Source organism: Polypterus senegalus, chromosome 2 (genome assembly GCF_016835505.1).
Source record: "Polypterus senegalus isolate Bchr_013 chromosome 2, ASM1683550v1, whole genome shotgun sequence".
Taxonomy (NCBI): domain Eukaryota; kingdom Metazoa; phylum Chordata; class Cladistia; order Polypteriformes; family Polypteridae; genus Polypterus; species Polypterus senegalus.
Window position 1 is genome coordinate 116007182 of NC_053155.1, and position 26697 is coordinate 116033878.

The 26697-nt window shown below is 39.8% G+C and overlaps 1 long non-coding RNA gene across 2 annotated transcripts in view; it reads left to right on the plus strand.

Moving 5' to 3' along the window:
- The first annotated feature begins 1449 nt into the window (after positions 1–1449).
- LOC120523262 overlaps positions 1450–26697 on the plus strand; it is a 341303-nt gene continuing 316055 nt past the window's right edge. For both annotated transcript variants that reach the window (XR_005632575.1, XR_005632574.1), the window contains exon 1: positions 1450–1665. This is a non-coding gene — a long non-coding RNA (uncharacterized LOC120523262). The remainder of the gene's footprint in view (positions 1666–26697) is intronic.

Sequence of the window (26697 nt, forward strand, 5' to 3'; positions counted from 1 at the left end):
AGTTTGGTAATTTTTTTATTAAACTGCACTAAGCAGTTATATGGGGATAATGTAGATTTTGTTTTTTTCACAATATGTTCTTCCTTATTTTCATTCTGCTTGTCCTGGTTTTCGGGTTATTTAATCCATTTATTTACTAATTAGTGGGTCTGACGCTGAAGTAGTTGCAGCCTTTCAGAGTTGTGTGCCTTGTTTGTAATTGTCATTATTAGGATACAAGGAAGCAAACAAACTACATAGAAAAAGGGTAAAATAACATAAACAACCAAAGAGAGTTAAGCTACAGCAAAAAAGAAATATTTCTAAATGTCTTATAAATTTTGTAAAAATCATACTGCCGCTGTGCTTTTTTGAATATACAGTAAAATAAAAGAGAAACAAAGACCAGCTAAATAAGTGAGATCAATTATTACAGATTATTATCCCTGATTGTGAATCTGGTTGGAAAGAAAACCTGCAGCCACCGGGGGTCTCCAGGACCGAGTTTGGGACCACTGATCTAGAGAGCCACAATGGTTGTGCCTTTTGATTGTACCAGTTTACTGTTTCTGTCAGACTTTTTATTGAATTCGATGGCTCACCCAAACCCCCTCTTTGCATTGTTAGAAACGACCACTTATGAAGCTTTTATTTCCCTTTAATTCATGTGCTTGCTACATAAATGACGTTCCTAATTATTGCTTTTGCTAATTGTAGCTAATTAATAATGCGGCACAAATGATGATGTAGTGGGCAGCTAATCTGCTGACTTTTAGCCCTGTGTGGACTCATTATAATATAGCCCCTTTAAGAAAATATTTATTAAAAAAGGAAACTAAAAACCTGAGGAGTTCTAATGCATTCTGAGCCACAAAATATTTTCTTGATTTTTCTCCCTGAAATATAAAACTCACATACTTGCAAGATTTTCCTCTTTTATTGATAGCAATAGCAAAGAGCAGCACATCTAATTAAATGACATATTGTTTTATTGACAAAGATTGGTTTTTAATCAAGAAACTGGTGCGGATGAAGTGGTGGCCACTCCTGGTCTGGTTGAGACTCCCCATTAATTAGCCATTGTACTAGTGAGCTCGGAGCCAAAAGAGGAGAAGAAGAAGATGATACAGCACAAGGAGCTTTGATCTTGTGACAAAAATGTTCCTTCACTGAAGGCTTTACTTAAAAAAAAACTGTGTTTTTTGTTGATGAAGGTCTCATAGTGTAACATTACAAACTTGTAATCTAATTTTGAATACTTTTTAATTACCTAATAAATGTATTTTGTGGGTTGCAGGTCCTTGATGTGTTTCTCGCTGTGACGCTACACTAATTCACTTTCACCTCTGCCCATTTGCTCAGCTCTTAAGTAGTGAGGTCACAGTGTTCACTCATCTACAGCTGGCTGATAATCAGTTGAGTATTTAAACAAGCCCCTCACATGCTCCTTATTCAGACTCCTTGGTCTTTAAGGTTTCTTTGCGGTGCATGTGGTTTGTGATTGCTGACATCTTCAGCTTTAGGATTGCCTTCTCAGCCCTTCTGCACATATGTATTCATCCTATTATTAACTGCCTCTCATTTATCAGTTCTTCATTCATTTTTGCTTCTCTGCACTATCTGCTGTTTTTTTGTTTTTTTTATTATTAGCTCCACTGACTCTAGCTTTCATCTTCTTCCATCCAGGTAAGCCTTTGTATCTGCTGACAGTAAGCTGAGCTGTTAATTGTTAAGCATGACATTGAGTTGGGAAGGGAATTCAGATGTGGCAAGGGGCAGTTTCAAGTTCACAGTGTCCCAATACTAGAGCCAAAACTGCATAATGTTTGACTTGGGCTGTTCTTTACCATAACACAAAGCAATGTGCCCCAGTGGCTAAAGGACTGCATTATAATCCAAAAATCATGGCAATGAGCTTTCTGTGTAACCCTGAGCATGAAGATTAAGCTAATAGTGCTTATACTGTATGTAAACAGTTATGTGACGAGTACTATACAAAAACAAACTGAATTAGGTAGTGTTTTTCTTTTAAAGTGCATGGAAGTTAAGTTTTATTTTGAAGAAAGTCGTAATGAAAAGTACTGCTTGTGTGGTCCTCCTGACCATATTTCCTGTGCTAGATCTGTAAAGCCACTTCTCTTCATTCAATTGCTTTCCTTGAAAATGGCTTACTGTAGAACTGTGTGTGGGGTGTTTTTTTTTGTTTTTTGTTTTTTATATTATAAATATAAATGTATAGGGTCTTTCAATGCCATTAGTAACAAAACATTTTAACACAGCACAATAAATGGAGCTCAGCTGCCTACAGAAATGAGTCTCCCACGTCATTCAGATGTTCAGTATTCTTATTTTTGGACATGTACTTTACAAGTGGGAGATTTCTATTTGTAAAGAATGAGAGTTCTCCGAGTCCTTGTCTATTGGGTGGCTCCTCTCTGCTCAAAACCTGGCACATGGCCACTGTCCTGCTTCTGGGAATGCATTAGACACTTAAATTTGAGCTCCAGTGAAGCCTTGAGTGCAAAATATCTTTTTTTCTGTTACTAAATGTTTCTTTCTTCCACTGCTAATTAATTTGAATGGTACTTGCACTCCTGGTTGAGCATACCTTCTTGAATATTACTTGAAATGTATTTCTTCTTTTGCCAGAACATTATCAGTTGATGATACTGAGATGCTGATCTAGTTTCAAATGAAATGTTCTGTATTTTACATAGATGCAACTTAAGCTATCCCGGGTTGTGGTAAATCAAGGGATCATTATCTGTTTAGCACTCCAGCAAGACAGATAACATTTGTGGATTAATTTGTCAAAGTCTGTTTATGAGTTGTAGGTCACCTTAATTGGCCTAATGCAGTGTGCTTAAGGTCACAGTGAGCCCATGTAGTCAACTTGTTGCTATAAAGCGAGAAGGGCAGATGGAGGATAGAGATCTGAAGGGAATGGTTGTGTACAAGGTTTGCAGTACTGGCTAAGGGCTCCTTAAACCTTTGTTTATATACTGTAGTAAAGGAAGGTTTTCCTTTAATTCTTAAAGGAGGTTAATCACGGACATCCTGTATATTAACGTGTGCAAAATAAAACCAACAATTTCTATATTGTTATGATGAGCTGATTGATTAAAGAATGGTACAATGGTAAGAGATGGTGCCACAAAGAATCCAGTTCCTGTCATTTACTGTGTGGAGCTGGCCTGATAACTATTTTTTGACTAAAGAATATTTGATGTAAGACTGAACAGGAAAATGGGGCATAATGTACAGCAGCATGTGTTATTTATCAAGCATTAATTCATCAATATCACTACATACAAATGCATACACCATTCACTTTTGTAGTAGGGGCTAATTTATTGGGTCTCATTTATGAAACATTTGTAAATGTATGAATATATTTAATCATAAGAGATGGTCCTATTAACATCTCGCCTCCGATTCATGAGCACAGCATTACAATCAAATCTGTGTTCCCATCCTTTATTTTGTAGTGCATATAAAGGCCCATAAACACAAAGTTTACTACTACTGTATATAAGATAATGGCAACTGATGAATATAAGGTCAGCAAAATATCTCGAAAGAAGAGAGAGAAAAACATTTCAGACACTGCAATAATAGTTTTTAGCTGGTGTGGGGAAAAGAGTTGCACAAAGACGGCCTGTAACTTTTTTTATTTTTAACATATTAAGAAAATGAACTATGGGCACCTTCAAAATAGTTCCCTTTGGCATTGACTCGTTCAAAGCAATTCTGCAGATCATTTTTTGATAAGCTGGTGAGGATCTCGATCATTTTTACCATTTTTGTGCAATTCAAAATGCATGCAAGAGACATTAACTCTTCACTGTAAGCCTTGCCCAAAAATTGAAAAGATTTGTTTAGTTTAACAAGGATCTTGATGTTCACTCTTGTGCTCTAACAATGAAAAGAGAGAAAAATGTTCATATTTAAACACCGGTCCACTTAATCTGAGTGAAGCGATCGAGTTGAGCCTTTTCTCACTGTGACAAGTTGCAACATTTTCTATAACCTTCTCTTTGATTCTTTTCTTCCGAGCTATAGTAGTTCTTGTGCTGGATCTCGTATTTTCTTGTGTCAGTAGTAGAATAACTAAATCAAGTTTTGAATGAACTGTCAGGCTCTAGCAATTACACCATCCATGATATGAAATTTTTAGGAAGTCAAACACAAATGGTTCATTTTAAAGTTCGGTTTTGTTGCAGTTATCTCTGTTGGTACTGGAAGAGGCCAGGGCTGTTCTAAACCCTCCACTAGAGATGAGCACTCTGCCTCCATGACTGGAGAAGTCTCTTTATCAGTCGTTACTCATAGTGGACTCTGAAGCAGTCCAATACAGTTTCAGATGGTAGTTTTTATAGCCCTCCATTTGCTGGTAAAGTTTGCTTTTTGGGCCACCATAAGTTTTACTTGTAAACTCCTAGGTGTAGAGCAAACATGGTAGTGTCACAAAATGGTAATAAAAAAAACCTTGTCACCTTCTTTAAAAACTGTCTTGTTTGCCTTTTGGATAGATCACTGTCTTACACAAAATAGCCATAAAAGAAACGCCTTTAACTGCCAGAGGCTCTAATAAACTAGAGCAGGGTTCTCAAACTCTGGTCCTAGAGGGCCACAGTGACTGCAGGTTTTCATTCTAACCATTGTGAACAACAGGAGTCGCTGCCACCCTGTTCAACCAAACAGACAGATGCGCAGACACAGGATAAAAGCATGAAGATCTTTCTTCTTCACAGTGCCTTTCAACCACCACCACCATAAACGCAATAAATCAATGCAAATATCTCCTCCACTACTCCCAGCAAGCTCTGTCTTCTACCTCCCAACTCTGGCTCACTTGCTGGGTCTTCAGTAGTCCTTTTTATAGAGTCCTTGCCCTGGAAGTGATTCCGTTCTTCCATACCAGTGATTTGCCAGCACTTCTGGGTCAAATGGAGGATGTGTGGTATTTTTCGGCCAGGAGGTACTTTGGGGCTTCTGACCCCATGACTTGGGAGTACTTCCGGGCTATATGGAAAATACAAATCCCCAGATCTTCCTGCAGCATCTCCTGGTGGCACCCATGGTACAAAGCAGGGCGGTGATGCCGAACTACAAATTCTATTATGCCATCTGGTGTCTTGGATGACCGTGTCTCACAGTAGCTGCCTTCCCCCATTCTCCTTCACTTTGCGCGTCCTGGCCGCCCCCCACACCATCTTCATTAATGACCTGTTTCTTGCTGCTAATTTACTTCTTTTGAATACATTTTCAATGTTCTTGTCTGAAGTGCATCCTATGCAAAATCGAGTAAAAATGGATGCCATCATTGTGCTTGTCTAAGGCAGGTATTATATTTTATTTATTTATCCATTGAAATTTCATTAAGTTAGTGACAGGTTGAATACTTTAATGTAATGGAAGATGAATATATTTATCTTTGATTAAGCTACTCTTAAACTAAAGGCTGCAGAATTATCTTTCATAATTGTGTTCTGAAACTGAAAAGTTCTTTCAATGTAAAATTCTAAATCTTTATTTGCCCTCATTACAATCCTAAACTATATCAATTTAATGCAATGGCATATAATAATACATCTCCAGTGCAGATCTGAACGTGTCTGCGTGAAAACCATGTGCAAGTGAAGTGCAGATCAGGCCGGGGCTGCCGGTTGGGTAGCCAAACTTGTGTTCTAGAATGTTATTTTGAGTTAGAATGCCTGCTATTCACAACATTTACAGTGCATATTATCTAATTAGAAACATGCAATTCAAGTAGCAACTCTAGTTATTAACTGTAATGTGATTACAAGAATTTAAACAGTACAGTAATGTTGCGCTAATTTGTTAATGGGAAATGGAAGTAGATTACAATAATGCGTTACTTTGTGTCACATCACCCACAATTCTGGTGGTTAGTCTTTGTGTAGTGTGCCGATTCCATTTCTTTGAGTTTTCTGTTGATTTTCCAGCAAAAAATTGTAAATTGTGTCACTTTGAATAAGCGTGAGTTTTTACGTGTATGCCCTGTTGTGAAGTAGCAAGCAATTTCATCAATACGCCTCCTACTTTTTAGTAGGGCAGGTTTGATCTTACTTTGCATGGCAAGTAATTTCTGCCATATTTCAAACATTCCTAACTTGTATTTCATCCAACTCAACAATAGGCCTCTGGTATCTATGAGTGGAAGGCACTGTCAATTGTATTTCAGGTGATTACATACACTCAGGCAAAGCAATATGGTGCCAATGTCACCTATAATGTCTGCCTGCTACTGTAAGAGACGGCCCTTCAGTCTCGGCTTTTAAATCCCGGCTGAAGATTCACTACTTCAGTTTAGCATATCCTGACTAGAGCTGCTGATTAACTGTACTGACTGCATCTGTGGTTGATTATTGACACTAAAACATAAGGAATATGATCGTTGTAATTTGTTACTAACCCTCACCTATTCTGTCCTTTCATTGGATAGGCTGGCCTAGTGCTGTTTCAGCTATGGAATGACCAATAGGGGGAGGCAGCTTGATGGCTGAGGTCTCTAGGACTCTAACAAATCCAAATCATATCATGTGATATCATCTTTTGTTCTGTATTTGTAATATTTCTATTTTTATACTGTATTGAGGACTTGTTCTGTTCTTTGTATTGTATTGACCCCCTTTTATCACACCCACTGCACACCCATCCTACCTGAAAAGGGGTCTCTTTTTGAACTGTCTTTCCCAAGGTTCCTACCTTTTTTTTTTTTTTTTCCTCCCTACGTTTTTTTCCTTGTCATCTTAGAGAGTCAAGGCTATGGGGGGCTGTCAAGAAGCAGGGCCTGTCAAAGCCCATTGCGGCACTTTGATTTTGGGCAATACAAAAAGTACATTGTATTGTATGAAGCTCCTAATTTTTTTTTTTTTTTAAGCTACAGATAAATATTGGCTAATGAACTGTTTGTTTTCCTATTTGTCAACAATTGACTTTTTTTTTCTCTCGCCAATGGGCAAAATCAAACTTTATTTCTGCTCAAATGGTCCATGAAAGACGTAGCACATGTGTAATACCTCTTCTGGAAGATGTCTATTTCTAAATGTTGTGGTACTTTTGCTAAGCTGCCCTATCAAAGCATCCTAAAGCGAGGGGAAGCTAAGCTGCTAGAAATTTCTAAGTTGACATGTACTCGAACCAGCAACACTTGCCCAGACATTGACAGGAACAGGAACTGAACCCTGGCACAGTGACACAGGAGTCGCCACTGCTCCGATATGTGACTCAAAAAAAAAAAAAAAAAAAGTATTCACATTTAGGACTTTATTTTAAGTTGTTGTGATTTTATATTTAAGAGAATAACTTGTAATGAATGCAGTTGGCTACCTTCTTGTCCAAGACTGAGTAGCTTAGATCCAGATGAACTGAAGCAAGAAGGAGGAAGTATGCTGATCTGTTTCATCCTGTTCTCTCCCTTCCAAATAAACACAGGATTTCATGTTTAGTAATAATTCAAACCTACTGACGGCCACCCACATCCCCTAACATACACAGTGTTCCAAGTCTAGACCAACTTGCTCAGTTTGTATTAAAACAGCATTGGACATTTTGTGGGGAAGAGGGGGTGCCATAGGTGTTAATTGTTGAATATGAGCAACTGTTCTGTCCTCGCCTTCTTATCACGTTCTAATACAGCAGCACTGGCAAAAAGTCAGGAGCCAGCCCTGGTTAATATAGCAATCTGTTTTGCATCACATCTGTGCATTTACTCATACTGAGCCAAGTGTGAGTCACAAATATAAAAACATGTGCTTTTCTTTGAGGCATGGGGATACATTTGAATGGATGGCAAAAACCTGCACAAATAGAAAAGTATGTGAAAACTACACACAAAGGGTGAGAGCGCCAGGAATCAATTTTCATTTCACAGAGCTGTGGCATACTACATTAACACTGACACAAATTAGAGCAAGTAATATATTCAGTAAAATGTTCCAATTAATTTAGAAACAAAAATAGAACTTCTTCAAAAGCAGTTTGAATCACCAAAGTTAAGCAGTCTTTCTATTTAAACAGACAGTTAATTAGACTACATTATTTATAAAAGTAAGTTTTCGTTTCTACCCCCTCTTTATGAATGGGTCCTAGGTTGACCCTATTCTGACGTTCACTCCTTTTCTTTTTCTTTTTTATTATTATTATAAAGAGGTAACAAATCCCCCACTAAGCTCTAATATGTTTATACTCACCAGCCTGTCACAAGGATGCAGCTTCAATCTACATTTCCACTGAAGGTCACCATCAGGGTGGACAGCTACTTTCATTAAATACTTCCCCCTGTCTCTTCTATCTGTGACTCCAGATGACAAGAATAAGCAGGGGAGAAGGTTTACGCTTTTATTTATGCATTACTATATTAAAGTTCCTACATGTGCCCAAAACAAAGGCAAAGCAAAAATGAGTGTGACAAAATAATGCCAATGCAACCTGGATGGCTAGGAACTTGTTTTTCTAGGAGTTTTGGCATCCAATATACATAAATAACCAGGGGGATCTTTGTCTTAGTGTGCTGATTGGTCTCTGATCAAGAATGGTATCTGGATAGAGGGAATATAACAGAAAGGACTCCTGGGCTTCTCTGTTAGGCCAAATGCATGTTGGTCTTATGCTACTTTGGTGCATGTCTTGGACCATTGGGATGTCGTAGTGTAGGGCCCACTACCCTGTCATGTTAAGGCCTCCTGCCCTTTTAACAGTCCTGTTTAGGCATTACTAATGTCCTTGAAACTTCCATCTCCGCTTCTCACACTAGCTGTCGTGCTAGGGCAAACTTGCTTTTTTTAATCTTTGTGTGTTTAGGTCAACAAGATCTTGTCTTTCTCGAAGTAGAATTATCAGTGGTCTTGAGCAGTGCCCATACTGTACGTATTAAGCAACTCAAAATTACAACTAGGAATTGCACTAAAAGTCTGACTAGGATAAGAATTTGTCCCATCTCAGAATAAGACATGAGAAGTAGTTCTAAAGCATCTTACTCTCAGGTAGGAGTTCATGTTTGAGAACAAATTACATTACAATTTTATTGCAGCACAAGGTGAAAAATGGAACACATGATGACATCTTTTAGTTTTCTGATACTTATGCTAAAAGTCTTCACCACAAAGATAATAAAAATTTTCAAAGTAGAAGCTGGGGAAGAAAATATTGTGCTAAGCTGCACATAATTGTTGCCTGCTCGTGACACCATCAAGAATAATGCTGTAAAAAGCACCAAGATGGACAGATTGAGACCCACACAAGCCAAATGAGAATAAAGCCCGGTAATGGACATGTTTATTTAACAATGAGCGATCCACAGCCATACCTTCAGAAGAATCACTTTCCTGCTGTCATGGCCACATGGAAGGCCTCATAAAATAATTCTAAAGAACTTTTTTGTCGCTGGGAGAAATTTGGCTTTTTACAGAAGCTTTTTGAATAAATAAATACAATCTGTCAAAGAGAGGATGTGCAGCATTGTTCATAATAGCACTCGGTTCTATTTTTATTCTCTCCTTCTACTACCTCCCGGGTTTGTCTGGAGTGCATCCTATAACTGAACCTGTCCTTTTATTTAGGTTGTTGATTTGGTGGTCCTCTCCTGAAGTGATGTTACCAGCCTAGTGCACCACAGTGTAATTACAGAAAGCAGGCATGACTTCCTGCACTATTGATAAAGTCAAGTTCACTCTTCCAGTGTTCCCAGTTGGGCTCCAGTGTCATGTGCCATGCCTTTTTCTGTGATTTCCCCTACACATACCATTGTTATACAATGCCCCGGGAGCTCTGCCAGCCTTCCTGAGCCTTGTAATGTGAATGTTCTAGGAGTTCGTGGACTCCAGAGCTTGGCGTGCCTATGTGGCATTTCACTGTCAATTACCCATGCTGACTACTACAATACAGTTTGCAGCCATGACCACCTATGTGTATATTCCGTGATACAGTTGAGATAAACATATGCATGCTTCTCCACCCTTGGAGTAACGGAGCAGTGATCTTTGTGTGCATGCCATCAATCATACCAACAACTCCAGGAAAATGCTGATTTGTATGAATGCATGTGGCTTTAAAATTATCACATGTGGAGTGGTGGGGTAAAATGTATAAATCTGTGTCTTATCTCATAAACTGTAAGGCCATACAAAGTTTTGTGAAGCATTCAAGAAATAACTGGTTGTGACATACCCAAATATCACTATTGGAAAGCCATATTAATGTTGTCACACTCGCATTTTGGCTGAAAACACACAGCTTATCTGTATAGATGGATCGATCACATAATATACAAGATTTGTTACAAACTCATTGTTGTCCAGTGTTTCGAAAAACATTTTATTCGTTCCCGGGATAAGTGTACCTGTACCTTTCCTAGTTCTATGAATATTTATTAAATGATAATACATTAAAATATGGGAGGTTCCTATAATCCCTGTGAATAGAATTGAGTTGGTATTTTCCTGTCATTTCTTAACAGTTTTGAGTAAACGATGTTCTTCAGTTAGTGTCTAGCCTCGCCTTGTGTAAGGTACAAAGGCATATGGCTTTTTAACCGTGTTCTTGTTTGTGCTCGCGTTCGTGCTTGAGCACTTGACCGTGCCTGGGAGCATGTCTATGTGCCAATGGCCTACGGGCCTTTTGAGTGTGAAGTAACTCTTAAAATAAAAGATTTAAGTGTTGAACCGTATGTTTAAGGCATACAGAAGAAGAAATTAAGAACATTTAAGTAGAGAAATAACCAAAGCTTCTTAACTCTTTGAGGGCTGAATATTTTTTCCAAAAAAGCATTGTATGGCTTCACATAGAAATCAACATAAAACGTCTGTTGCTGCATGCTGTGGCTGTTTGCCAAGAATTTGCGGCAGGCAAGCTGCCAGGATGTGTTCACGTGGCTGCATGGGGCAGCAGTCACGGTCACAGTGGATTGCAATCTGGCTTCTACCTTTTATCATTGTTAAGTGGCAGTCCTCCCAGATGAACAGTGCCATAGGCTGTGTCACCTACATGAACCTGTTCAGCACCACGATTAGCTGGGGACCACTCGGCTGAATCTGCAAAACCTCATATTCGTTTTCGATCGCTTGTATCAAAATCGGAGTCCGACAAGTCTTAGTCAAATTCAGAGAGAACAGGCAAAACATCGTCCATGGAGTTTTTTGCTTTATGCATTCACTTTGATCTCTCACCAGATGTCAGTGCCATTTTTGCCATTGTCGGCGCCTTGCTACCCACAGCAGCGCAGGAAATCCCGGTCAAAACCAATGCAGCAAACTTACCTTCTACCAAAGAGAGTTTAACTAAAACGTAACGGTTGGTTTTGTCACAGTTTACAGCTGATTACCGATTATCATAAGCTCCTCCTTTTGACAAAAGTCGACATCAGCCCTGAAAGAGTTAAGTAAAACTAAGTTTATAGAAGATGCATTTTTTTTTTTCCCTTTTTTTTTTGCCTTTATTCCACTGTATGTGTGTAACTTTTTCTTTTTATTCTTGTGTGGATTATTTGCTTTTAACTTTCACTAAATATTTGAAAACAGACTTTTGGACTGTGAGATTTCTTAGACACGCGTCCTACCCGTGCCTGACTTCGCCTTATACATCGGCGGCTACAGTACCAATCTTTGCCTAAACGAGATCTCCTGGCAACTCTTAGCCCATTAGGACAACTTGCAAGCTCTCCTAAATCCAGGTGACGTTAGGAGTAGTTTCTTAAATTGAGGAAAACTGATCAAATGCTTTTACTTTTACTCTTAAATGTAGGACCTAATTTGTATCGCTCATTGGTTTTTTTTTGTTTTTTTTGTGCCAATTAGGATTGTTTTCCTGCTCTGAGATACTTGGGAAAAATACGGGCACTGGTAAATTTTTAAAAGTTTTTCTAAGTACATGCTTTCATAATATTATGTGTAAAATAAAGTAAATCACACTCCCTATCGCCGCCATTTTCAATTTTCTCTTCTCTTGACAACTAGAAAAGGAATATTCTGATACCAAAAAAACAGTACAGTAGAAGTTTGAAACATTAGACTTGGCTTCAGCTACTAATCACTACGATGGATGAATGATGTGAATGCTTCATGGAAACTAAAGGACAGAGGTGTGTGTTTAAAAATTATCTCAAAAAAATGTAAAGTATCAATCTAAATAATCTAAACAATTGTCTCATTAATATAAAGGAGTAAGGGCTACACCAAGTAGAAGGGTCTGGTGTCATGAATTCAGTTCTTATTACTGGTTGAACACTCTCCCCATTTGTGACCTCTCCCTGGGTACGTCATATCTCCGAAACAGGTTAGGTAAGGCGATTGACACACATTACAGGTTTTATTCAAGCCTTGCAGCAAAGGTGTATCGGGAACTTGTGACCCCATATTGAACTAAAAAGTTTCAGAAAACAAAGGAATGGTTTCACAATAAGTCTTTTAATCACTCATGTACTAGATCATGTCATAGTATACTCTTTTGTGTTCATCTCCCCCTAACCTAGCACGTTTTCTAATATGTCACATAAAAACTGCTATTTCAAAAAATGTTATTAGTGCCCTACTTACTTACAATACGCATCTATGGTTTGCATCCTCTCACAGATCTATCTCTTGTGCAGAAAACTCTGTTATGAAAACACTGCCTTGATTGTATAACTGTCCCCCATGTTTTTCATCTGACTTTCAGATGTGATTTAAAAGCACTGCCTATTGCCAGCTGGGCTAAATAATCCTTATGTCCTCGTTGATCATGCCACCTATGGCCCATTGAGCTTTTAAATTGTTCTGTCTACAGAATTTTTTGCATTCAAGCTAATTATTTTATATCTCTCACCACTTTCATACATACTCTTCTAGACAAAGTGGAACAGATTATTAGTTAACAAGTTCATTATGTTGATTGCTGTTGTATTTTCCAAATATCATGTTAGCCCAATGCAGCAAAGAACTTTTCTGACATAAACCTCTGAATTCAGTTAGATTGTGGGATTTTTTTCCCAAATTGAAGGAATGTGAAAGCTTTTTAACGCTTCTGTAGTCTGTGATAGAACCTGGGGCATCAGTGAGCCCCAAACATGATCACACAGAGTGCCGGGTTCAAATAAAGGAGTGTTTATTCAACAGACTTCTTCAAAGTAACAAAAAACACAAGCATCAATATGCTTTCTTTCTACAGTTCACCTCTTCTTTCACCACCGCACTGCCCTCCTGTTTTAATTTGGGAAAATGGTTCAAGGGGTTCTTTTAGAGTAAGTGGGCAAAAATCAGAGAGAAGAGGTCCGATTACTTCAGTAAAATTTACTTATTCAATTATAACATATAAATACATATGAATAGTATAATGCAGTAACAATAGATTATAGAAACAAATATATGCTTACAGTAATATCAAAAGACCCAGAGCCATCATCCTAGACCAGTAGACTGAGGGAGCCCGCATGTCAGTCTCGTCAGAGGATCAACTCGTGTGCCTGGTCCCAAATACCGGGCGGTGTGCACTTTCCCCACGGTTGAGCTTCCAAAGAAACTGAGGGCGGAACCTTCCCTTATATACTAATTGAGTGTCCTTGCCCCAAAAGCAGCTTACGTGCAATGTATACAGAAGTGATCAGTTTCAGTACACACCCTTCCACGGGACACGGTGGTGTTTTTCCTCTATTTGGCCTTGACCAATACGGTGCCTAGTACCAGAAGACACAATGAAGCCCCTCGAAGTGAAAAACAACTCCTTACATAGCCTTGGCTGTATCTTTAGAACATTCCCGGCTGTTTTTCCCAAAACATTAGTCTTTGCAGCTGGCTTTGCACTGAAGCGACCAACGCCCATCTGCACTCCTGATTCCCTTCCTCTCTTTATTTTACCTTTGCTTTTTACAGAGAGAAATCCTTCCATTACACCTCCTCCAGTTAAATGTTGCTCCAAATCCTCCCAGCTCTGGCTTGCCTGGATAAGGGAGTGTGGCCCCTTTTATTAAGGACCTTCTTAAGGAGTACTTCTGGTGCCAGGGCCACTGCCCGATGGAAGTAATTCCGGGTCATTTGGAAGTCCTACTTATTAGGGAACTCATCTCCCTGCAGTGCCTCCTTGTGGGACCCATGGAATACTTCCTTCCTACTGCCATCTAGTGTCCTGGGTGCATAAAGAGTCCCCGGTGGCATCTTCTGGTGGGCTGTCCATCTATCCTCTCCGGGTCTGGCTTCTCCCCTACTCTGGCCGGGATGCCCGTCCAACTTCTGTGGTATTTGTTATATTAACAGCAATGCCACAGAGAGCCCCGCTCTATCAGTTATGCTACATGATCTTTCAATCCCCCTCTAGTAGTGATAACACTTTCTTTAAACACAGTAGGATAAAATACCCTGCAAATAATGTTTCAGATCCATTTGTAGTTTTAATTTTAAAACTCTCCCCCTCTTGCACGAATTACTAGGTTGCCTTTAAGTTAAATACCCATTCGTTTATCCTCCCATTTTTCTAAGCTCACTTATTCCAACACAGATTCCTGATGAAAAGGAATATACTCCCTGATGCATCAAATGCAAAGCAAGGGCACACATACAGAGAAAAACTTTGAAATAGTGAAAATGCAAACTATGTTAAAGTGAAAATTAAAAATGCTAACACGGCCTCACACTGGAAGTGCAGAGCATAAAAGTAAAGAAACACAAAGTCAAACATGTTAATTTTAAATACTTTGCTGAATGTACCCACCCTCTTTTTGGCAAGCCTTCCTTACTGAAAGGGAATGCGAGTAGCCATGATTGACACCATTTAGCAAAACTGTTATTTAGTGCCACCATGTCATTACATAACTCCTTTTTAGCAGTGCAGTGAACCTCGGTCAGTTTTATTTGGAGTAGGATGTGGTGCTGAGGGATGCCTACGTATTTTGGCAAACAAGCAAACCCAAGCTATTTTAGTAAGTACAGAAGCCAAAACACTAAATTTAAAGTGTTAATTTCAGATCCATAACCTTTCACTTAGTATAATTACTGTGTGTTATATTTGTTTCACAGGTCCCATTTCAGCATGCTTGAATGACTAAATAATTCATTTTGTCACTTCAACACAGAACCTCCAATCTTGATGTCATCTTTGCAGTTTTTGTGCAATTTAAAATTTTAGTTTTTCAATTTTTTTATCATTCATTTTGATCATGTCACCTGCTGCTCTAATTGAGGCAGCTGCTTTTGGATACAGTTCTAGCTCCAAGGTTCTCTAGCGTATGGTACTTCACAACTACCATCTTATTTCAGAGTTAGTGTCCCATTAACAAATTGCCTGAACAGTTTATTTATTTTAAAGTATAATATAATCCATGAAAATGCAAAGCCATTTGTTTTTTTTTAGGGGTTTTGTTCAGGGCTGTGAATGGAAATCTCATTTTTGCGTGGCCTGTTCTACATAATGGAACCCTTGACAACGTATACACACACATGGCTGTTCGATAGCCATCATCATGCCTTTGCACCACTTTAACTTAGCCACCCGCAGAGGAAAGTTTTACTGCTCAAAGGTCGATCTTTGGCTCTTAACACTTAAGAGGGGCTCATTTTATGTTTCATTTAAGAATCAACTTTGTCACAGATTTTTCTCCTAAAATTCCATAGCTTTAGACAAATGGGAAACATGAGATACAACTGAAGTAAAAAGTCAAAATTGAGACTTTGGATTGAAAAGCATGGTATTTTTTGTGAGACCTCTTTCTAGTTTTGTTTTAATCTCTTTCAAGCCTTCCTATTTATTACTTATCATTGGACTGATGCCTTTGTCCAAGGTAACTTGCAATATCTGAGCTACGATCAGTTACACTTGTTTTATTTTTCCTGTTGCAGCACAGGCAGATGAAGGGACTTCCTTGCACTGTGGTGTTTAGTAGTGGGATTCTCTGACTCGATTTGAAGTCTAAAAGTCTTAACCACTGTGCCACATTGCCTGCCTTTTCTATTAGACTCCATATCATCTAATTAGAGTGCTGGAATAAAAATTAAAGCAACTAATAGTATTAGTAGTAAGCAAGAACAACAGTTTTGTAATAATAGTAAAGTGTTTTATTACCACAAATAACTGTCCATAAATTTCACGTTATAATAGCGCACAATGCAAATACATTTGTATTTTCAAATTGCCAAACAAAAAGTCAAGACACAACTAGAAACATCTGAGCCCATTTTGTAACTTTGTTAAGATTACTGCTGAAACTGAAGAGGGGACATTGGTGAGAATACTTGGTTATTATTTTTTTCCTCGGTAGAAACATTTGAGAAGTGTGAGACAAAAGAAAATGTCTCCATTTAAATTATTTTGGATCTCGTTTTCTTGGAGAAACCAAAAAGTTATTAAGGAGAAATTATTTTTAATTGAATTTTCATTCCTAGGAGCTAAAAAAATAAGCTATGACAAAAAAATAAAATTAGTTCTTATAAGTTCATGTAGAGGGGCGGCACGGGGGTAGAGCTGCTGCTTCACAGTTAGAAGACCCAGGTTCACTTCCCGGGTCCTCCCTGCGTGGAGTTTGCATGTTCTCCCGTGTCTGGGTTTCCTCCCACAGTCCAAAGACATGCAGGTTAGGTGGATTGGTGATCCTAAATTGTCCCTAGTGTGTGCTTTGGGTGTGTGTGTGTGTGCGCGCCCTGCGGTGGGCTGGCACCCTGCCTGGGGTGTGTTTCCTGCCTTGCGCCCTGTGTTGGCTGGGACTGGCTCCTGCAGACCCCCATGACCCTGTAGTTAGGATATAGCGGGTTGTATAATGGATGTATGGAAGTTCATGTAGAATGCTAAATAAAATGCAGAAGATCTGGGGTCCCAATTTTACAAAATTCCTTTTAATGGAAAATTAATACAATAGGTGTGTTTAAGATTCTGCCTGCATTGACAAAAGCACAAAATCGAAGGATAGTTTGAGATGCAGGCAAACTCATAACAAATATGACCTTCTTGAGAATGGTCTGGAGTGGAAGTGGTAGAGGGTAGTAAGGATTGGTAGGTGGTGTTAGCCAAGGGTCATGGATCTTCTTCCAGGTTGGTTACTTCTGATCTGTGGAAGAATAGGACAAATATTTCTTAGCATCTTCTACAACCATCTCCTTTACTTTTGTTTTTTCCCCATTAGGTGTATGCAGGCAATCATGCCGTCAACAAAAAATATTTTTGGTCATGTCAAAGGGCAGATATGCATTTCAATTGTAGTGGCACAAATGAGACTCGGTCTTCATATTTACCAGCTACTTCCAGTTATGTGTTTGCAGAGCATTCTATCTTCAGAAATGAGTTAGAACAACGCATTATGGATAGAAACAGACCAAGTCTTGATACTTTTACAATGGTTTTGTGGATTATTTCAGGTACCCTCTTTAAAAGTGAGTTCCATTACCATGGCAGTAGTGTGTGGTACAGTATGTTTTGAAATCTAAAATGACATCTGGGAAGCAACAAGACTCTCAAGTTCATCAGGCTGCTTTGACTTTAGGAATCATAGAGGAAACAATTCTCTTCCAGATGTAGACTTGTAACTGTGATATAAAATAATAGCAATTGCTGGTTACACCACTTCAGACCTGTTTTCATGTTCTCAGGAGAAGGTAATTGATGCTGCCAGTTAGATTGAAAGCTGTGAAATGTTTACTTTTTTTTTTTTTATTTAGTCTTTCTTGGGTTTTTTATATTAATTTTATTGTATGTATGTTTAATACCATATAACATTAATTTTTTTTAATTAGTTTTGTTTTGAGCGAGTTTGATTAATTTCAGGTTTTTACTGTCATCTGGTTTTCTTTGATATGGGCCCTGCCATTTTCTGGTCCGTTTGCAATTTGTACTGTGTTGCTAAGTAAAATTGATTCCAGATCCAAGGTTTTCCAGCATTGTGCACTTCCCGATTGTCCATGATTGTGGATACAAACAAACTTTCTAGTGTGCATTCTTTTATGATTGAAAATTCCGGTTTTTGATCTTTGTGCTTTTGATTTGAGACTATGGGCTAGTTTAGTGTTGTGTTTTTTTTTTTCCCCTTCAACTCAATGTATACTTTTCCCAGTAACAAATTTTGGATTTTTTTGTAGATAACATTTCTCTCCCTAGTCTCTTTCCTTGATATTGTCATGTTTCCATACTTTGGCAGGATGGGAGGATTAAGTGAACAGAAAAAAAATTCATCCTTCTATACCAGTGTGGTGGAAACTGACCGTAAAATGGCAGCACACTGGAAAAAAAAACAGAATGGCATTGTGGAAAAAAATGAAATTTAATTTGACTTTCTTAAAATGTGACTGAAACTAAAAATAAAAAAACAAGTGTGTGTGTGTGTGTGTGTGTGTGTAATATACCCCAAAAAAGACCAGGGGCCTCATGTATAAATGGTGCGTACGCACAAACATGTTGCGTGCGAACGTTTCCATGCTCAAATCGTGATGTATAAAACCTAAACTTAGTGTAAAGCCACACACATTTTCATGGTAGCTCTAACCCTGGCATACACAAGTTCTCTGCTCGGTTTTGCAAACTCGCGGCACCTAGCATCAAACCAGTGCTGCTGTTCCCGGGTGGTTTCCCTTTCTTTTTTACATCCACAATGCCGGCTTTTTCAAATACACTGAAATTAACCACATATCGTTAATAAATTTATGGCACTTGATTGTAATCCATCTGTAACAATATAATTGGCCAAACTATTCCACTGCCATGGCTGCTTTAGCGTTGTTAGAGGACATCACAAATGGGAGGATTAGAAGAGAACACGTATTAAGAGATCATACTGATTTTTTGGCACATTATGATGAATGGCTTCTAAGTCGGTTAAGATTTCTAAGAGCGATCCACTTAGAGCTGTGTGCTGAACTGGCGCCGGCTTTACAAAGGCAGACTTTGAGGAATTGTGCTCTACCTGCTCCTTTGCAAAGTTCTGTCCACTCTCGGATTTTTAGCCACTGGGGTTTTTCTGGAGCAGTCATCACTGAGTCATGCCATGCCAGCTGTATGGGATGGTATCATCTGCTTGTCAAGCAGATATATAAGATTTCCGTACACTCTAGTTGAACAGGCAAACGCCAAAGCGCAATTTGCAGCAATGTCTGGTTTTCCCAATGTAATCGGAGTGGTTGACTGCACACACATCGCTATAAAGGCACCTTCACAGAATGAATTTGTTTATGTAAATAGAAAGCATTTTCACTCTATAAATGTGCAAATCATCAGTGAAGTGAAAATGCGCCTCACTAATGTTGCGAGATGGCTTGGCTCAACTCATGATTCATTCATCCTGAGAAATAGTAGTGTGGGGAACAAACTTGAAAATGGTGCAGTGTGTGATGGATGGCATCTCGGTAAGATAAGACATTTATTACCTTTTAATCACAGTCGTACGTTATCTGTACGATGTAACCATATAACACGATTACTTAGGTGACAGTGGGTACCTGCTGAAGACGTGAGTTCTAACCCCTCTTGCCAACCCACTGACTGAACAAGAGCAACGTTATCCTTATTATTAATGTGCTTGGACACAGAGCTCTGTGAACAGCCAGCCTCTTTAGCAATGACCTTTTGTGTCTTGCCTTCCTTGTGCAAGGTGTCAATGGTCGTTTTTTGGACAACTGTCAAGTCAGCAGTCTTCCCCATGATTGTGTAGCCTACAGAACTAGACTGAGAGGCCATTTAAAGGCTTTTGCAGGTGTTTTGAGTTAACTAGCTGATTAGAGTGTGGCACCAGGTGTCTTCAATATTGAACACAAATTTTCACAATATTCAAATTTTCCAAGATACTGAATTTGGGACTTTCATTAGTTGTCAGTTATAATCATCAAAATTAAAAGAAATAAACATTTGAAATACATCAGTCTGTGTGAAATGAATAAATCTAATACACAAGTTTCACTTTTTGAATGGAATTACTGAAATAAATCAACTTTGTCATGATATTCAAATTTTATGACCGGCACCTGTATAGTCCACAAAAGTGTGTGGCATCGTGCAAGCATGTAGCATTCTACATAATATGGCACTCATTTGTAGCTTGCCCGTACCTGAAGAGATGCAGAATGATGAACCTGACCCTGGACCACCAAATAATCAGCCACATCGGACAGCATTACAATGTCGAATGAAAGTAATTAACAGAATGTAAAAACAGGTAAGCAAATGCAATTTAAATTTTTGATCAATATCACACAATACTTCCTTTATATTTCATAGTTCATTGGCTACATCTCTCACCGCATCCACCAATGCATTTTGGGATTCCAGAACTGTATCAGTCAGCACACAGCCAGATGATCGCCCAGTGGTTTCTGAGGCAGGGGTGTGTGAGCAGCCAGCGCCCGAAGATGTTATCGGCACAGAAGCAGCACTATCGCCTGGAGCCACGTCTTCAGCATTGGGGTCACCTTTTGTACTATTGTGTGGAACTAAATAAACAGTAATTTAATACAGCATCTGCTGCCTGATTGTCTTATTAAACATGCAAATTATTTACACGAGTATGGATAATGGTAATCAAAACAAATAAAAACTTACCATCACCCGCGGTGATGTCAGAATCTCCCTCCCCCCCCCACTGGTAAGATGCCAGCAATAAGTGTGTCGCCAATAATTGCAGCAACTTCCTGCTCAAACGGCGTGAGCTCCGGGAGTTCATATCCTCCTCCAGTGGTGCTGACATGCAGACGATGAGCGGCGACTCTCCTTTTCATGGACCACGTTTTTTTAATTTTGGTCATTGTGCAATTTTTCTGCTCCAGCACTTTTGAGTGCATCTGCCACACTATGCAACTCCATCAATTTCCTTTTTTTGCTTATTCCACTTCCTAAATAAAACATTTTTCCTTCCCTTTACTTCACTTAGCAGGGCCTCCATTTCGCATTCGCTGAAGGTGTTTTTTTTTTTTTTTTCCCCCCCATGCTTTCGCCATTGTCTTCCTGAAGCACTGAAGGTAAGAGGCTAGTCATATTGATTTGCATATTCAAAGAGGCATATTTCTGGAATGAGTTGGGGTGGGGGGGCAGGTGCGTGCACATGCGTAACTTTTCACACTGACTGGGATTTATGTAGTGGAAGAACGTGGAAGTTGGCATTCGCACAGATTTGTTTCTGGATTTTTTTTTTTAGTGCATACACACATTTCCACTTTTGTCCGTATGCCATGTTATAGTCTGAATTCTACGCAGAGTGTTATGCATGAGACCCAGGTGAAGCTTTCCACAAAACATACCATGAAGGAGATAATAGACCATTTGATTCAAAGTCAGTTCCTTCTAATTAAGTGACCTAGTTTTGCTAAAATCTGCTTCTTAATTAGAAGTCAATTCTTGTTGTTAATGGATCATGCTGCTCTTCCTTTTTTTTTTTTTTCAAATTTCTAGCCTTGTGTATATGTATATAATATATAGTTGGGACACTGTGGTGAAGACCATAGAATTGTAAACTGGCTTGAATGGAAATTAGAAAATTTGCCAATCTGGAGGACAGAAAGTGGGCGATTCAGGTGTTTGGGAACTGGAAATGGTGTCAGTAGTGTTGAGATTGTCAATCACTGCTTCTGCAGATGGAGGAAGAGAAAAGACAATCAAACCCTGGTTAGGAGTGTACAGTGAACCCTCGTTTATCACGGTTAATCCGTTCCAGACTCTACCGTGATAAATGAATTTTCGCAAAGTAGGATTCTTTATTTATAAATCGAATATTTTCGCAGAGTATAGAAAACCTGTTTACGACCTTCTAAATATGTTTTTTTACATTATTAGAGCCCTCTAGACATGAAATAACACCCTTTAGTCACCATTACACTCGTATTACCCAATATATTAGACAAAATAAGAGAAAATAAGACATATTAGACGTTACAAATATCATATTACTAGGCTCACTCGCCTTTTAAGGCGACCGACTTTTATCCTCAATTTTGTGCGCTCCATGTGTACATCAGGCATGTAAGTGTAGGGAATGAGAACATCAAAGTGCCCATTCATAACATCTCCCGAAAACCTACGTTTTTTTTTTTTATCCCCTCAAGTGCCTGTCCAAAGTCTTACAATGTCAGCCCGAATCTGTACTGCTAAAGACGGAGTTTCATGTACTAAATAAGCTATAGATGAGAATAAACAAGCACCATCTCCCCTGATATTTACTACGCGGTGAGGCATTTGTACTTCATCAACATTAATTATTTCCAGAGACATAATTTTGTCTATTTTTCCAGCGCATCACGCACAAAAGCAAGGGAACGATGAGAGCACCAGAACTCTGCTCACATTGCGTCGCTTCGTACCTCAAGCTGCAAGTAGTAAGTCTGCAATAAGAGGAATACCGCTACACTTTGTACTCACAGGACGGAAGGACAATCCCGAATGCTTTTATATAGTAGATTATTGTACTGTACATTTAATTGCACACAAACACACACAGTTCTTACACACAACCACTAACCTATGAAGGCACAACCTCAGTAGGAGATTCTTCAGAGGTGGTGCAGTATCTTCAGCAGGTGCATTGTTGTCGTCTTCCGCTGAAGGAGTACTAGGAGTAGGCAGTGGGTGTCTGGGTGCGTGGCTGAAGAACATCTTGATAGGCAGTTGCTGGCGCTGTCTTTTCATATGCGTGAGGAGGCTTTTGTAGGGGATTGCCATCTTTGATCATATCCAAGAGTTTCACATTCTCCTGGATAGTAAGCGTCTTCCTCCGGCGCTTAGTTTTATTGTCAGAAGACTTAGAAAAAGCAGCATGTTTAGGAGCCATCGTAGGGCTTAGATAAAAGTTCTCAGAAAGCGCATGCGTAGTGACGTAAGGGTGTATGAGAAAAAAATCACGATAGTGAAGCCGCGAAAGTCGAAGCGTGATATAGCGAGGGATCACTGTAATCCCATTTATATGAGCCATGAAGCACCGAAGCAGATGTGACTATATGTGTGTGTGTGTGTGTGTGTGTGTGTGTGTGTGTGTGTATAGGTAGAAATTCACATAGGGAGAAGATGAGTCGTGTATCTTAAAATAGTTTTGTATTCCTAAGCGTTCATCCCCTACCAGGAGCCCTGATTACAGGAAGTGATTTCACATACAATAATTAAAGTCAATATATACTAAATTAGGACGGGGGATAGGTGGGTGTAAGGCAATGGGGTGGATTAATAAGATGGTGTTCAGAGGGTGTTGGTCATAAAATCTGATTAAATATGTGGATGTTCTTTTTAAGCCTGCATATCCTGGGTTCACGTCCAAGTGTTAGTTAATGGCGTTTTTGCTAGATATACATGTTTCAGCCAGCTCTTTGGCCCTTTTTAAGTATTAGCCTTGAATTTTATTTGCACCATGTCCCAGTTAAAAATATATCCACTTGAAGTTGTATATGCGTATATCATAGGCCGAGGGTCCTTCCTTTATGACCAACGCCCTCCAAACCCAACCTTTATTAAATCTTTTCTTCAGACTTTGAGTTTTCTGCTGTCCTGTCAATGGCTGAGGTTATAGTGTTCTGTAATTTACAACAAATCACATTTGTGTCTGGTTTTTCTCTAACTTAAAAGACAATTCTAAATGTTTTTACTGAAAAATGTTTAAATGGCACTTAATTGCATCTTTAAAAAAATAAAGAAATAAAATGCATCCCAAGATTTTATTTATTTAATGTGTTTGAGAGCTGTAGTAGAAATGCTGTACAGCATATACACAAATCTGGCACGGGGTTCTACAAACCTATTATAGTCTGTGAAGTTAAGTTGAGAAGAAGACCTGCCATGAAGGATACCATAATACAGAAATAAAAGAATGGCAACCAATTTGACTGCATTTAACACACATGCCAGTGTCTGAGGAAATGTGGGGTAACTTCTTGTTCAGAAGTCAAGGAAATTAAGTTTGTCTCTGTTCTGAGCTATATAGAGGCCTGCCATTTGTCTTATGTAAAATGCCAGCTGTGACTAGCACATTTTTGGTTGGGGATGCAGCCTTTTTTCTTGTTATACTGAATGCAGGAAACACAAACATATGGCACAAAGACCCAGTGAGACCCAGCTTTGATGAAGAGTCATGTGCAGCTGCCTGTGTACACATTTCCAATAATAGGCCAAGCCAGTTTATATTGGGAAAGAACCTAAATCACCGTATAATTAAAATGTAAGTCTTGCCCTTGAGCACTGAAATGTGAGCTGGCTTCGACTCTGTCAGTAAAAACCTCTCCAAGTAGTAGAGAAATGGATCTGAAGAGTTGTGACATTTATTTATTTAGCTTATTTTTTTTCTTTGTTTCAGAGGGGGTCCAAATGTATAGTAGAGAGCAAGTATATTTTAAAAAAAGCCAAACAAGTAATGGAGTGAATTGTACTATGGGCTGTGCTTGAAGGGCTGCTTTCCACATTGATGATTCTTTCGTTAAGCATTTTGAAGTTAATTCTATGGGTGGCGCAGTGGGTAGTGCTGCTGCCTCGCAGTTAGGATACCCAGGTTCACTTCCCAGGTCCTCCCTGCATGGAGTTTGCGTGTCTGCGTGGTGTCACACACGTGCGACTAGGGGGACATTGTGTGGACTAAGTAAAGGTAATTCCACGCCAGGCCAGGGGAGGGCAGGGTGCACTAAACCTTCTGTTATCTCTTCAGACCAGCCGAGGGAAAACTTATCTGAACCAAGAACGCCACTTCCGGTCCTGGCGCCCAGAAGAACGCCACTTCCGGTTCCGGCACCCAGAAGAAGCTCAGGCCGATGCCAGGAAAACATCACTTCTGGTGACCCTACATCACTTCCTGTCTGACCACTTAAAACCGCCATCTTTTCCATTCTTCATCAGTTCTGTTTTGGACTCCGTACTATCAACAACTCTGTTGAATCTTAAAGAATCCTTTGCAGCTAGGAATATTATATGAGTGGCTGCCCCAAACTTTTTCTACGTGTGTTGAGTCTGTTCCTTTTACAGTGGTGCAGCCGGCAGGATGATGGCCTCCTGGATAGAACGGAGGGTAAACCTTAACCTAGGCTCGACATCCGCTCATAATCCAACAAAATATCAGATTGGGTAAGTACCGCTCCCGAGTTGCCAAGGTGGCGTCAGTCGGGGTTTATCGGGTTGAAGCATACTCAAGCTTTCCCCCATCATCCTGTTAAAGGTCCGGGGGAAAAATAGCCCTGGGACCCACAGACTAGAGCCAAGTTTGTCAGGGAACGCATTGAGTGCTTATTATGGCCTCCCAGGTGTGGGGACCGTCCCATCATATCCCTCGAAGGGAAAGTCTTTTTATAAAGATGGGAGAAACCCAGGCTGGCAGGTGAGAAACATAATGGCCTGGACATTTAACCATGCTAAGGCAACCAAGAAACAGGCTGTGGCTTTATGGGCTAAGGTGGTTGGTTGGCTACAACAACCCCATGAAAAATCCAGCCACCAAATAGCGGAGCAGGTGGCCTGTGCTTTTATGCTCCGAAGCCTACCTGGGAAAATTACCCAGCGGGCCTGGGAGTATACTGATATTGTCTCGCTAGTCGAGACAATAGATCACCTGAAGGCGGAAACCGGCTTGGGAGTGTCAGAACGGGACTCATGTGAACCCAGGCGTGCTTGCGTCCCTAATACAGAGTCCCGTGGCTATAATGCAAAGCATATTCGAGTGGACGGACCCTGGGACACACCGGCAGGCCCTGTGAAGCAACGAATGGGTCTGCGGGGTGATGTGGGAGGAGGCACGGTGTGCTCTCGCTAATCCACTGGCCTGTTCACATATGGGAGTAGTGCTAGTCAATGGAATTAAAGTAATCACTTTATTTGATTCCAGCAGTAACATTTCTATTGTTGCTTGCCATCTAATATTACCTCGATAATGGTTTAAGAATAAGACCCGAATTGCCTGTATTCATGGGGACGTCCAGTATTATCGATCTGCCAACTGCTATATATGTAAGGACGGCGTAGTGAAAGGGTTGACAGTGGCAGTGTCAAATAATCTTCCCTTTCCCATGATACTAGGAAGAGATTGGGTCGACATAAATAGCGGTAATACAGTTACCACTTCTCTTCAATCACTAAGTCTAGTCATGGACGTGGATTCAGTGCCCTCAACTTCCTCCAGGCCGTGTATACAGTCGGCTGAGGAACAGACTTCGGCCTCTAGTGATGACGAAGAAACACCAGGGACATCACAACCCGAGACGTCATCGGCAAGCGCTCAGACAGCTCGGGACGAAACCTCGCCCCTTGAGGTCGAATCCGATCCTCTCTCACGTCTGCAGTTTCAATTCAGGCAGACGTTGGCTTCATTTAAAAGGGAGCAATGGAATGACGACTCCCTTAAATTTGCAAAGAATGCAGTCGTTCTGATAGATGGCCAGCGCACCTCACATCCGATGCCACAGGGTCCTCACTTTGTGCTCAGTAATGATCTGTTATACCGGGTGGCAGAGCATGAGGGACAGATGAGGTCGCTGTTGTTAGTACCACAGACTTACTGGCAACAGGTCTGTGAACTAGCACATACCCATCTGCTGGGAGCCCATTTGGGCCCCAAAAAAACACTTGAGAGAATTAAGCTCCGATTTTTTTGGCCTGGGATTAACGAGGAGGTTCACTGCTTTTGCACATCTTGTCCAGAATGTCAATTGAGGCAAATTCCTAGGAGGAACCGTGCTCCTCTATTCCCCTTACCCTTAATAGATATCCCTTTTGAACGTGGGGTCAACCTGGTGGGACCTCTAGAGCCCTCAGCCAGAGGTCATAAATATATAATGGTCCTGGTAGATTATGCTACCCGGTTTC